General features: G+C 37.8%; 9 non-coding genes across 9 annotated transcripts; all 9 read right to left on the reverse strand.

Annotated features, from left to right (window-relative positions):
• Window positions 1–317: 317 nt before the first annotated feature.
• Window positions 318–389, reverse strand: trnac-gca (transfer RNA cysteine (anticodon GCA)). Its single transcript has one exon. It is a non-coding gene; the product is annotated as a tRNA-Cys (tRNA).
• Window positions 390–1,606: 1,217 nt separating this feature from the next.
• trnac-gca (transfer RNA cysteine (anticodon GCA)) lies at window positions 1,607–1,678 on the reverse strand. Its single transcript has one exon. It is a non-coding gene; the product is annotated as a tRNA-Cys (tRNA).
• Window positions 1,679–2,333: 655 nt separating this feature from the next.
• Window positions 2,334–2,405, reverse strand: trnac-gca (transfer RNA cysteine (anticodon GCA)). The gene has a single exon. It is a non-coding gene; the product is annotated as a tRNA-Cys (tRNA).
• A 1,305-nt stretch (window positions 2,406–3,710) lies between these two features.
• On the reverse strand, window positions 3,711–3,782 carry trnac-gca (transfer RNA cysteine (anticodon GCA)). The gene has a single exon. It is a non-coding gene; the product is annotated as a tRNA-Cys (tRNA).
• Window positions 3,783–6,057: 2,275 nt separating this feature from the next.
• trnac-gca (transfer RNA cysteine (anticodon GCA)) lies at window positions 6,058–6,129 on the reverse strand. The gene has a single exon. It is a non-coding gene; the product is annotated as a tRNA-Cys (tRNA).
• Window positions 6,130–7,627: 1,498 nt separating this feature from the next.
• On the reverse strand, window positions 7,628–7,699 carry trnac-gca (transfer RNA cysteine (anticodon GCA)). The gene has a single exon. It is a non-coding gene; the product is annotated as a tRNA-Cys (tRNA).
• A 702-nt stretch (window positions 7,700–8,401) lies between these two features.
• On the reverse strand, window positions 8,402–8,473 carry trnac-gca (transfer RNA cysteine (anticodon GCA)). Its single transcript has one exon. It is a non-coding gene; the product is annotated as a tRNA-Cys (tRNA).
• Window positions 8,474–9,196: 723 nt separating this feature from the next.
• On the reverse strand, window positions 9,197–9,268 carry trnac-gca (transfer RNA cysteine (anticodon GCA)). The gene has a single exon. It is a non-coding gene; the product is annotated as a tRNA-Cys (tRNA).
• Window positions 9,269–10,523: 1,255 nt separating this feature from the next.
• Window positions 10,524–10,595, reverse strand: trnac-gca (transfer RNA cysteine (anticodon GCA)). The gene has a single exon. It is a non-coding gene; the product is annotated as a tRNA-Cys (tRNA).
• Window positions 10,596–14,097: the final 3,502 nt, after the last annotated feature.

The following is a 14,097-nucleotide window of genomic DNA, read 5'->3' on the forward strand; positions in this document are numbered from 1 at the left end:
CATAAAGTATTTGATTTGAAGATGACAAATATATTACAATCTGAGACCTATTGATCTGAAGTCTATTGCACTTCCTCCTCTGATAGGAACTGTCTGACAGAGAAAAAACATTGAATGAGGGACATTTTAGACTGAGTAACATAACCAAAAAAGGAGCACTCCCTCTCTCAAGATACACTTAGAAAGTACTTGATTTCAAGGGGGTGCCAGGATTTGAACGTGAGAAATTGTCTAATAAGGGACAATTTTCCCTGAGTAACATATACCAAAAAAGAGTCCTCTACCCTCAAAATACTCTTAGAAAGCTCTTGATTTTAAGGGGGCACCGGGATTTGAACCTGGGACCTCTTGATCTGCAGTCAAATGCTCTACCACTGAGCTATACCCCCTCTGCTAGAAACTGCCTAAAGGCGGAAAAATTGTCTAATAAGGGACATTATAGCTGGAGATCAACAAAATCTAATGAAGAACACTCTTTCTCTGAAAACATACCCAGAAAGTATTTGATTTGAAGATGACAAATATATTACAATCTGAGACCTATTGATCTGAAGTCTGTTGCACTTCCACCTCTGATAGGAACTGTCTGACAGAGAAAAAACATTGAATGAGGGACATTTTAGACTGAGTAACATAACCAAAAAAGGAGCACTCCACCTCTCAAGATATCCTTAGAAAGTAGTTGATTTCAAGGGGTTGCCAGGATTTGAACGTGAGAAATAGTCTAATAAGGGACAATTTTCCCTGAGTAACATATACCAAAAAAGAGTCCTCTACCCTCAAAAGACTCTTAGAAAGCTCTTGATTTTAAGGGGGCACTGGGATTTGAACCTGGGACCTCTTAATCTGCAGTCAAATGCTCTACCACTGAGCTATACCCCCTCTGCTAGAAACTCTGTCTCTCTGAAAACATACCCAGAAAGTATTTGATTTGAAGATGACAAATATATTACAATCTGAGACCAATTGATCTGAAGTCTGTTGCACTTCCACCTCTGTTAGGAACTGTCTGACAGAGAAAAAACATTTAATGAGGGACATTTTAGCAGAGCACTCCCTCTCTCGAGAAACACTGAGAAAGTACTTGATTTCAAGGGGGTCAAATGCTCTACCACTGAGCTATACCCCCTCTGCTAGAAACTCTGTCTCTCTGAAAACATACCCAGAAAGGATTTGATTTGAAGATGACAAATATATTACAATCTGAGACCTATTGATCTGAAGTCTATTGCACTTCCTCCTCTGATAGGAACTGTCTGACAGAACACTCTCTCTCTCTGAAAACATACCCATAAAGTATTTGATTTGAAGATGACAAATATATTACAATCTGAGACCTATTGATCTGAAGTCTATTGCACTTCCTCCTCTGATAGGAACTGTCTGACAGAGAAAAAACATTGAATGAGGGACATTTTAGACTGAGTAACATAACCAAAAAAGGAGCACTCCCTCTCTCAAGATACACTTAGAAAGTACTTGATTTCAAGGGGGTGCCAGGATTTGAACGTGAGAAATTGTCTAATAAGGGACAATTTTCCCTGAGTAACATATTCGAAAAAGAGTCCTCTACCCTCAAAATACTCTTTGAAAGCACTTGATTTAAAGGGGGCATCAGGATTTGAACCTGTGACCTCTTGATCTGCAGTCAAATGCTCTACCACTGAGCTATACCCCCTCTGCTAGACACTGCCTAAAGGCAGAAAAATTGTCCAATAAGGGACATTATAGCTGTAGAACCCAGAAAGTATATGATTTCAAGATGACAAATATATTACAATCTGAGACCTATTGATCTGAAGTCTGTTGCACTTCCACCTCTGATAGGAACTGTCTGACAGAGAAAAAACATTGAATGAGGGACATTTTAGACTGAGTAACATAACCAAAAAAGGAGCACTCCCTCTCTCAAAATACACTTAGAAAGTACTTGATAGCTGGAGATCAACAAAATCTAATGAAGAACACTGTCTCTCTGAAAACATACCCAGAAAGTATTTGATTTGAAGATGACAAATATATTACAATCTGAGACCTATTGATCTGAAGTCTGTTGCACTTCCACCTCTGTTAGGAACTGTCTGAATAGAGAAAAACCATCTAATGAGGGACATTTTAGCAGAGCACTCCCTCTCTCAAGAAACACTGAGAAAGTACTTGATTTCAAGGGGGCGCCAGTATTTGATCCTGAGAAATTGTCTAATAAGGGAGATTTTAGCTTGTGATCAACATAACCTAATAAAGAAAACTAAGCTATACAATTTTGCCTGAGTAACATATTCGAAAAAAGAGTTCTCTACCCTCAAAATACTCTTTGAAAGCACTTGATTTAAAGGGGGCATCAGGATTTGAACCTGGGACCTCTTGATCTGCAGTCAAATGCTCTACCACTGAGCTATACCCCCTCTGTTTGAAACTGTCTAAAGGCCAAAAAATTGTCTAATAAGGGACATTATAGCTGGAGATCAACAAAAACTAATGAAGAACACTCTCTCTCTGAAAACATACCCATAAAGTATTTGATTTGAAGATGACAAATATATTACAATCTGAGACCAATTGATCTGAAGTCTATTGCACTTCCACCTCTGATAGGAACTGTCTGACAGAGAAAAACCATTGAATGAGGGACATTTTAGACTGAGTAACATAACCAAAAAAGGAGCACTCCCTCTCTCAAGATACACTTAGAAAGTACTTGATTTCAAGGGGGGCGCCAGGATTTGATACTGAGAAATTGTCTAACAAGGGAGATTTTAGCTTGTGATCAACATAACCTAATAAAGAAAACTCTCTCTTTGAAAATGTACCCATAAAGTGTTTGATTTCAAGTTGACAAAAAAATTACAATCTGAGACCTATTGATCTGAAGTCTATTGCACTTCCACCTCTGTTAGGAACTGTCTGACAGAGAAAAAACATCTAATGAGGGACATTTTAGCAGAGCACTCCCTCTCTCAAGAAACACTGAGAAAGTACTTGATTTCAATGGGGCGCCAGAATTTGATCCTGAGAAATTGTCTAATAAGGGAGATTTTAGCTTGTGATCAACATAACCTAATAAAGAAAACTCTCTCTTTGAAAACGTACCCATAAAGTGTTTGATTTCAAGTTGACAAAAAAATTACAATCTGAGACCTACTGATCTGAAGTCTATTGCACTTCCACCTCTGATAGGAACTGTCTGACAGAGAAAAACCATTGAATGAGGGACATTTTAGACTGAGTAACATAACCAAAAAAGGAGCACTCCCTCTCTCAAGATACACCTAGAAAGTACTTGATTTCAAGGGGGGCGCCAGGATTTGATACTGAGAAATTGTCTAACAAGGGAGATTTTAGCTTGTGATCAACATAACCTAATAAAGAAAACTCTCTCTTTGAAAATGTACCCATAAAGTGTTTGATTTCAAGTTGACAAAAAAATTACAATCTGAGACCTATTGATCTGAAGTCTATTGCACTTCCTCCTCTGATAGGAACTGTCTGACAGAGAAAAACCATTGAATGAGGGACATTTTAGACTGAGTAACATAACCAAAAAAGGAGCACTCCCTCTCTCAAAATACACTTAGAAAGTACTTGATTTCAAGGGGGTGACAGGATTTGAACTTGAGAAAATGTCTAATAATGGACAATTTTGCCTGAGTAACATATTCGAAAAAAGAGTCCTCTACCCTCAAAATACTCTTTGAAAGAACTTGATTTAAAGGGGGCATCAGGATTTGAACCTGGGACCTCTTGATCTGCAGTCAAATGCTCTACCACTGAGCTATACCCCCTCTGCTAGAAACTGTCTAAAGGCGGAAAAATTGTCTAATAAGGGACATTATAGCTGGAGATCAACAAAAACTAATGAAGAACACTCTCTCTCTGAAAACATACCCATAAAGTATTTGATTTGAAGATGACAAATATATTACAATCTGAGACCTATTGATCTGAAGTCTGTTGCACTTCCACCTCTGTTAGGAACTGTCTGACAGAGAAAAACCATGTAATGAGGGACATTTTAGCAGAGCACTCCCTCTCTCAAGAAACACTGAGAAAGTACTTGATTTCAAGGGGGGCGCCAGGATTTTATACTGTCAAATTGTCTAACAAGGGACATTATAGCTGGAGATCAACAAAAACTAATAAAGAAAACTCTCTCTATGAAAACGTACCCATAAAGTGTTTTGATTTCAAGTTGACAAAAAAATTACAATCTGAGACCTATTGATCTGAAGTCTATTGCACTTCCTCCTCTGATAGGAACTGTCTGACAGAGAAAAACCATTGAATGAGGGACATTTTAGACTGAGTAACATAACCAAAAAAGGAGCACTCCCTCTCTCAAAATACACATAGAAAGTACTTGATTTCAAGCGGGTGACAGGATTTGAACTTGAGAAATTGTCTAATAAGGGACAATTTTGACTGAGTAACATATTCGAAAAAAGAGTCCTCTACCCTCAAAATACTCTTTGAAAGCACTTGATTTAAAGGGGGCATCAGGATTTGAACCTGGGATCTCTTGATCTGCAGTCAAATGCTCTACCACTGAGCTATACCCCCTCTGCTTGAAACTGTCTAAAGGCCGAAAAATTGTCTAATAAGGGACATTATAGCTGGAGATCAACAAAAACTAATGAAGAACACTCTCTCTCTGAAAACATACCCATAAAGTATTTGATTTGAAGATGACAAATATATTACAATCTGAGACCTATTGATCTGAAGTCTATTGCACTTCCACCTCTGATAGGAACTGTCTGACAGAGAAAAACCATTGAATGAGGGACATTTTAGACTGAGTAACATAACCAAAAAAGGAGCACTCCCTCTCTCAAAATACACTTAGAAAGTACTTGATTTCAAGGGGGTGACAGGATTTGAACTTGAGAAATTGTCTAATAATGGACAATTTTGCCTGAGTAACATATTCGAAAAAAGAGTCCTCTACCCTCAAAATACTCTTTGAAAGCACTTGATTTAAAGGGGGCATCAGGATTTGAACCTGGGACCTCTTGATCTGCAGTCAAATGCTCTACCACTGAGCTATAGAGGGGGCTCTGCTAGAAACTGTCTAAAGGCGGAAAAATTGTCTAATAAGGGACATTATAGCTGGAGATCAACAAAAACTAATGAAGAACACTCTCTCTCTGAAAACATACCCATAAAGTATTTGATTTGAAGATGACAAATATATTACAATCTGAGACCTATTGATCTGAAGTCTGTTGCACTTCCACCTCTGTTAAGAACTGTCTGACAGAGAAAAACCATGTAATGAGGGACATTTTAGCAGAGCACTCCCTCTCTCAAGAAACACTGAGAAAGTACTTGATTTCAAGGGGGGCGCCAGGATTTGATACTGAGAAATTGTCTAACAAGGGAGATTTTAGCTTGTGATCAACATAACCTAATAAAGAAAACTCTCTCTTTGAAAACGTACCCATAAAGTGTTTGATTTCAAGTTGACAAAAAAATTACAATCTGAGACCTATTGATCTGAAGTCTATTGCACTTCCACCTCTGATAGGAACTGTCTGACAGAGAAAAACCATTGAATGAGGGACATTTTAGACTGAGTAACATAACCAAAAAAGGAGCACTCCCTCTCTCAAGATACACCTAGAAAGTACTTGATTTCAAGGGGGGCGCCAGGATTTGATACTGAGAAATTGTCTAACAAGGGAGATTTTAGCTTGTGATCAACATAACCTAATAAAGAAAACTCTCTCTTTGAAAATGTACCCATAAAGTGTTTGATTTCAAGTTGACAAAAAAATTACAATCTGAGACCTATTGATCTGAAGTCTATTGCACTTCCTCCTCTGATAGGAACTGTCTGACAGAGAAAAACCATTGAATGAGGGACATTTTAGACTGAGTAACATAACCAAAAAAGGAGCACTCCCTCTCTCAAAATACACTTAGAAAGTACTTGATTTCAAGGGGGTGACAGGATTTGAACTTGAGAAAATGTCTAATAATGGACAATTTTGCCTGAGTAACATATTCGAAAAAAGAGTCCTCTACCCTCAAAATACTCTTTGAAAGCACTTGATTTAAAGGGGGCATCAGGATTTGAACCTGGGACCTCTTGATCTGCAGTCAAATGCTCTACCACTGAGCTATACCCCCTCTGCTAGAAACTGTCTAAAGGCGGAAAAATTGTCTAATAAGGGACATTATAGCTGGAGATCAACAAAAACTAATGAAGAACACTCTCTCTCTGAAAACATACCCATAAAGTATTTGATTTGAAGATGACAAATATATTACAATCTGAGACCTATTGATCTGAAGTCTGTTGCACTTCCACCTCTGTTAGGAACTGTCTGACAGAGAAAAACCATGTAATGAGGGACATTTTAGCAGAGCACTCCCTCTCTCAAGAAACACTGAGAAAGTACTTGATTTCAAGGGGGGCGCCAGGATTTTATACTGTCAAATTGTCTAACAAGGGACATTATAGCTGGAGATCAACAAAAACTAATAAAGAAAACTCTCTCTATGAAAACGTACCCATAAAGTGTTTTGATTTCAAGTTGACAAAAAAATTACAATCTGAGACCTATTGATCTGAAGTCTATTGCACTTCCTCCTCTGATAGGAACTGTCTGACAGAGAAAAACCATTGAATGAGGGACATTTTAGACTGAGTAACATAACCAAAAAAGGAGCACTCCCTCTCTCAAAATACACATAGAAAGTACTTGATTTCAAGCGGGTGACAGGATTTGAACTTGAGAAATTGTCTAATAAGGGACAATTTTGACTGAGTAACATATTCGAAAAAAGAGTCCTCTACCCTCAAAATACTCTTTGAAAGCACTTGATTTAAAGGGGGCATCAGGATTTGAACCTGGGATCTCTTGATCTGCAGTCAAATGCTCTACCACTGAGCTATACCCCCTCTGCTTGAAACTGTCTAAAGGCCGAAAAATTGTCTAATAAGGGACATTATAGCTGGAGATCAACAAAAACTAATGAAGAACACTCTCTCTCTGAAAACATACCCATAAAGTATTTTTTTTGAAGATGACAAATATATTACAATCTGAGACCTATTGATCTGAAGTCTATTGCACTTCCACCTCTGATAGGAACTGTCTGACAGAGAAAAACCATTGAATGAGGGACATTTTAGACTGAGTAACATAACCAAAAAAGGAGCACTCCCTCTCTCAAGATACACTTAGAAAGTACTTGATTTCAAGGGGGGCGCCAGGATTTGATACTGAGAAATTGTCTAACAAGGGAGATTTTAGCTTGTGATCAACATAACCTAATAAAGAAAACTCTCTCTTTGAAAATGTACCCATAAAGTGTTTGATTTCAAGTTGACAAAAAAATTACAATCTGAGACCTATTGATCTGAAGTCTATTGCACTTCCGCCTCTGATAGGAACTGTCTGACAGAGAAAAACCATTGAATGAGGGACATTTTAGACTGAGTAACATAACCAAAAAAGGAGCACTCCCTCTCTCAAAATACACTTAGAAAGTACTTGATTTCAAGGGGGTGACAGGATTTGAACTTGAGAAATTGTCTAATAATGGACAATTTTGCCTGAGTAACATATTCGAAAAAAGAGTCCTCTACCCTCAAAATACTCTTTGAAAGCACTTGATTTAAAGGGGGCATCAGGATTTGAACCTGGGACCTCTTGATCTGCAGTCAAATGCTCTACCACTGAGCTATACCCCCTCTGCTTGAAACTGTCTAAAGGCCGAAAAATTGTCTAATAAGGGACATTATAGCTGGAGATCAACAAAAACTAATGAAGAACACTCTCTCTCTGAAAACATACCCATAAAGTATTTGATTTGAAGATGACAAATATATTACAATCTGAGACCTATTGATCTGAAGTCTGTTGCACTTCCACCTCTGTTAAGAACTGTCTGACAGAGAAAAACCATGTAATGAGGGACATTTTAGCAGAGCACTCCCTCTCTCAAGAAACACTGAGAAAGTACTTGATTTCAAGGGGGGCGCCAGGATTTGATACTGAGAAATTGTCTAACAAGGGAGATTTTAGCTTGTGATCAACATAACCTAATAAAGAAAACTCTCTCTTTGAAAACGTACCCATAAAGTGTTTGATTTCAAGTTGACAAAAAAATTACAATCTGAGACCTATTGATCTGAAGTCTATTGCACTTCCTCCTCTGATAGGAACTGTCTGACAGAGAAAAAACATTGAATGAGGGACATTTTAGACTGAGTAACATAACCAAAAAAGGAGCACTCCCTCTCTCAAAATACACTTAGAAAGTACTTGATTTCAAGCGGGTGACAGGATTTGAACTTGAGAAATTGTCTAAAAAGGGACAATTTTGCCTGAGTAACATATTCGAAAAAAGAGTCCTCTACCCTCAAAATACTCTTTGAAAGCACTTGATTTAAAGGGGGCATCAGGATTTGAACCTGGGACCTCTTGATCTGCAGTCAAATGCTCTACCACTGAGCTATACCCCCTCTGCTTGAAACTGTCTAAAGGCCGAAAAATTGTCTAATAAGGGACATTATAGCTGGAGATCAACAAAAACTAATGAAGAACACTCTCTCTCTGAAAACATACCCATAAAGTATTTGATTTGAAGATGACAAATATATTACAATCTGAGACCTATTGATCTGAAGTCTATTGCACTTCCACCTCTGATAGGAACTGTCTGACAGAGAAAAACCATTGAATGAGGGACATTTTAGACTGAGTAACATAACCAAAAAAGGAGCACTCCCTCTCTCAAGATACACTTAGAAAGTACTTGATTTCAAGGGGGGCGCCAGGATTTGATACTGAGAAATTGTCTAACAAGGGAGATTTTAGCTTGTGATCAACATAACCTAATAAAGAAAACTCTCTCTTTGAAAATGTTACCATAAAGTGTTTGATTTCAAGTTGACAAAAAAATTACAATCTGAGACCTATTGATCTGAAGTCTATTGCACTTCCTCCTCTGATAGGAACTGTCTGACAGAGAAAAACCATTGAATGAGGGACATTTTAGACTGAGTAACATAACCAAAAAAGGAGCACTCCCTCTCTCAAAATACACTTAGAAAGTACTTGATTTCAAGGGGGTGACAGGATTTGAACTTGAGAAATTGTCTAATAATGGACAATTTTGCCTGAGTAACATATTCGAAAAAAGCGTCCTTTACCCTCAAAATACTCTTTGAAAGCTCTTGATTTTAAGGGGGCATCAGGATTTGAACCTGGGACCTCTTGATCTGCAGTCAAATGCTCTACCACTGAGCTATACCCCCTCTGCTAGAAACTGCCTAAAGGCAGAAAAATTGTCCAATAAGGGACATTATAGCTGTAGAACCTAGAAAGTATATGATTTCAAGATGACAAATATATTACAATCTGAGACCTATTGATCTGAAGTCTGTTGCACTTCCACCTCTGTTAAGAACTGTCTGACAGAGAAAAACCATCTAATGAGGGACATTTTAGCAGAGCACTCCCTCTCTCGAGAAACACTGAGAAAGTACTTGATTTCAAGGGGGCGCCAGTATTTGATCCTGAGAAATTGTCTAATAAGGGAGATTTTAGCTTGTGATCAACATAACCTAATAAAGAAAACTCTCTCTTTGAAAACGTACCCATAAAGTGTTTGATTTCAAGTTGACAAAAAAATTACAATCTGAGACCTATTGGTCTTTGGCACTTCCACCTCTGATAGGAACTGTCTGACAGAGAAAAAACATTGAATGAGGGACATTTTAGACTGAGTAACATAACCAAAAAAGGAGCACTCCCTCTCTCAAGATACACTTAGAAAGTACTTGATTTCAAGGGGGCGCCAGTATTTGATCCTGAGAAATTGTCTAATAAGGGAGATTTTAGCTTGTGATCAACATAACCTAATAAAGAAAACTCCCTCTTTGAAAACATACCCATAAAGTGTTTGATTTCAAGTTGACAAAAAAAATTGAATCTGAGACATATTGATCTGAAGTCTATTGCACTTCCACCTCTGATAGGAACTGTCTGACAGAGAAAAAACATTGAATGAGGGACATTTTAGACTGAGTAACATAACCAAAAAAGTAGCACTCCACCTCTCAAGATACACTTAGAAAGTAGTTGATTTCAAGGGGGCGCCAGTATTTGATCCTGAGAAATTGTCTAATAAGGGAGATTTTAGCTTGTGATCAACATAACCTAATAAAGAAAACTCTCTCTTTGAAAACGTACCCATAAAGTGTTTGATTTCAAGTTGACAAAAAAATTAGAATCTGAGACATATTGATCTGAAGTCTATTGCACTTCCACCTCTGATAGGAACTGTCTGACAGAGAAAAAACATTGAATGAGGGACATTTTAGACTGAGTAACATAACCAAAAAAGTAGCACTCCACCTCTCAAGATACACTTAGAAAGTAGTTGATTTCAAGGGGTTGCCAGGATTTGAACGTGAGAAATAGTCTAATAAGGGACAATTTTCCCTGAGTAACATATACCAGAAAAGAGTCCTCTACCCTCAAAATACTCTTAGAAAGCTCTTGATTTTAAGGGGGCACCGGGATTTGAACCTGGGACCTCTTGATCTGCAGTCAAATGCTCTACCACTGAGCTATACCCCCTCTGCTAGAAACTGCCTGAAGGCGGAAAAATTGTCTAATAAGGGACATTATAGCTGGAGATCAACAAAATCTAATGAAGAACACTCTTTCTCTGAAAACATACCCAGAAAGTATTTGATTTGAAGATGACAAATATATTACAATCTGAGACCTATTGATCTGAAGTCTGTTGCACTTCCACCTCTGTTAGGAACTGTCTGACAGAGAAAAACCATCTAATGAGGGACATTTTAGCAGAGCACTCCCTCTCTCAAGAAACACTGAGAAAGTACTTGATTTCAAGGGGGCGCCAGTATTTGATCCTGAGAAATTGTCTAATAAGGGAGATTTTAGCTTGTGATCAACATAACCTAATAAAGAAAACTCTCTCTTTGAAAACGTACCCATAAAGTGTTTGATTTCAAGTTGACAAAAAAATTACAATCTGAGACCTATTGATCTGAAGTCTATTGCACTTCCTCCTCTGATAGGAACTGTCTGACAGAGAAAAACCATTGAATGAGGGACATTTTAGACTGAGTAACATAACCAAAAAAAGGAGCACTCCCTCTCTCAAGATACACTTAGAAAGTACGTGGTTTCAAGGGGGTGCCAGGATTTGAACGTGAGAAATTGTCTAATAAGGGACAATTTTGCCTGAGTAACATATTCAAAAAAAGTCATCTACCCTCAAAATACTCTTTGAAAGTTCTTGATTTTAAGGGGTCATCAGGATTTGAACCTGGGACCTCTTGATCTGCAGTCAAATGCTCTACCACTGAGCTATACCCCCTCTGCTAGAAACTGTCTAAAGGCGGAAAAATTGTCTAATAAGGGACATTATAGCTGGAGATCAACAAAATCTAATGAAGAACACTGTCTCTCTGAAATCATACCCAGAAAGTATTTGATTTGAAGATGACAAATATATTACAATCTGAGACCTATTGATCTGAAGTCTGTTGCACTTCCACCTCTGTTAGGAACTGTCTGAATAGAGAAAAAACATCTAATGAGGGACATTTTAGCAGAGCACTCCCTCTCTCAAGAAACACTGAGAAAGTACTTGATTTCAAGGGGGCGCCAGTATTTGATCCTGAGAAATTGTCTAATAAGGGAGATTTTAGCTTGTGATCAACATAACCTAATAAAGAAAACTCTCTCTTTGAAAACGTATCCATAAAGTGTTTGATTTCAAGTTGACAAAAAAATTACAATCTGAGACCTATTGATCTGAAGTCTTTGGCACTTCCACCTCTGATAGGAACTGTCTGACAGAGAAAAAACATTGAATGAGGGACATTTTAGACTGAGTAACATAACCAAAAAAGTAGTACTCCCTCTCTCAAGATACACTTAGAAAGTACTTGATTTCAAGGGGGCGCCAGTATTTGATCCTGAGAAATTGTCTAATAAGGGAGATTTTAGCTTGTGATCAACATAACCTAATAAAGAAAACTCTCTCTTTGAAAACGTACCCATAAAGTGTTTGATTTCAAGTTGACAAAAAAGTTAGAATCTGAGACATATTGATCTGAAGTCTATTGCACTTCCACCTCTGATAGGAACTGTCTGACAGAGAAAAAACATTGAATGAGGGACATTTTAGACTGAGTAACATAACCAAAAAAGTAGCACTCCACCTCTCAAGATACACTTAGAAAGTAGTTGATTTCAAGGGGGTGCCAGGATTTGAACGTGAGAAATAGTCTAATAAGGGACAATTTTCCCTGAGTAACATATACCAAAAAAGAGTCCTCTACCCTCAAAATACTCATAGAAAGCTCTTGATTTTAAGGGGGCACTGGGATTTGAACCTGGGACCTCTTGATCTGCAGTCAAATGCTCTACCACTGAGCTATACCCCCTCTGCTAGAGACTGTCTAAAGGCAGAAAAATTGTCCAATAAGGGACATTATAGCTGTAGATCAACAAAAACTAATATAGAACACTCTCTCTCTGAAAACATACCCATAAAGTATTTGATTTGAAGATGACAAATATATTACAATCTGAGACCTATTGATCTGAAGTCTATTGCACATCCTCCTCTGATAGGAACTGTCTGACAGAGAAAAAACATTGAATGAGGGACATTTTAGACTGAGTAACATAACCAAAAAAGGAGCACTCCCTCTCTCAAAATACACTTAGAAAGTACTTGATTTCAAGGGGGTTTCAGGATTTGAACTTGAGAAATTGTCTAATAAGGGACAATTTTGCCTGAGTAACATATTCGGAAAAAAAAGTCATCTACCCTCAAAATACTCTTTGAAAGCTCTTGATTTTAAGGGGGCATCAGGATTTTAACCTGGGACCTCTTGATCTGCAGTCAAATGCTCTACCACTGAGCTATACCCCCTCTGCTAGAAACTGCCTAAAGGCAGAAAAATTGTCCAATAAGGGACATTATAGCTGTAGAACCCAGAAAGTATATGATTTCAAGATGACAAATATATTACAATCTGAGACCTATTGATCTGAAGTCTGTTGCACTTCCACCTCTGTTAAGAACTGTCTGACAGAGAAAAACCATCTAATGAGGGACATTTTAGCAGAGCACTCCCTCTCTCAAGAAACACTGAGAAAGTACTTGATTTCAAGGGGGACGCCAGGATTTGATACTGAGAAATTGTCTAACAAGGGAGATTTTAGCTTGTGATCAACATAACCTAATAAAGAAAACTCTCTCTTTGAAAACGTACCCATAAAGTGTTTGATTTCAAGTTGACAAAAAAATTTGAATCTGAGACATATTGATCTGAAGTCTATTGCACTTCCACCTCTGATAGGAACTGTCTGACAGAGAAAAAACATTGAATGAGGGACATTTTAGACTGAGTAACATAACCAAAAAAGTAGCACTCCACCTCTCAAGATACACTTAGAAAGTAGTTGATTTCAAGGGGGCGCCAGTATTTGATCCTGAGAAATTGTCTAATAAGGGAGATTTTACCTTGTGATCAACATAACCTAATAAAGAAAACTCTCTCTTTGAAAACGTACCCATAAAGTGTTTGATTTCAAGTTGACAAAAAAATTAGAATCTGAGACATATTGATCTGAAGTCTATTGCACTTCCACCTCTGATAGGAACTGTCTGACAGAGAAAAAACATTGAATGAGGGACATTTTAGACTGAGTAACATAACCAAAAAAGTAGCACTCCACCTCTCAAGATACACTTAGAAAGTAGTTGATTTCAAGGGGGTGCCAGGATTTGAACGTGAGAAATAGTCTAATAAGGGACAATTTTCCCTGAGTAACATATACCAAAAAAGAGTCCTCTACCCTCAAAATACTCATAGAAAGCTCTTGATTTTAAGGGGGCACTGGGATTTGTACCTGGGACCTCTTGATCTGCAGTCAAATGCTCTACCACTAAGCTATACCCCCTCTGCTAGAGACTGTCTAAAGGCAGAAAAATTGTCCAATAAGGGACATTATAGCTGTAGATCAACAAAAACTAATATAGAACACTCTCTCTCTCTGAAAACATACCCATAAAGTATTTGATTTGAAG

This window comes from Oncorhynchus mykiss, chromosome 25, assembly GCF_057628025.1.
Source record: "Oncorhynchus mykiss isolate SJ-2025 chromosome 25, ASM5762802v1, whole genome shotgun sequence".
In the NCBI taxonomy this organism is placed as follows: Eukaryota; Metazoa; Chordata; class Actinopteri; order Salmoniformes; family Salmonidae; genus Oncorhynchus; species Oncorhynchus mykiss.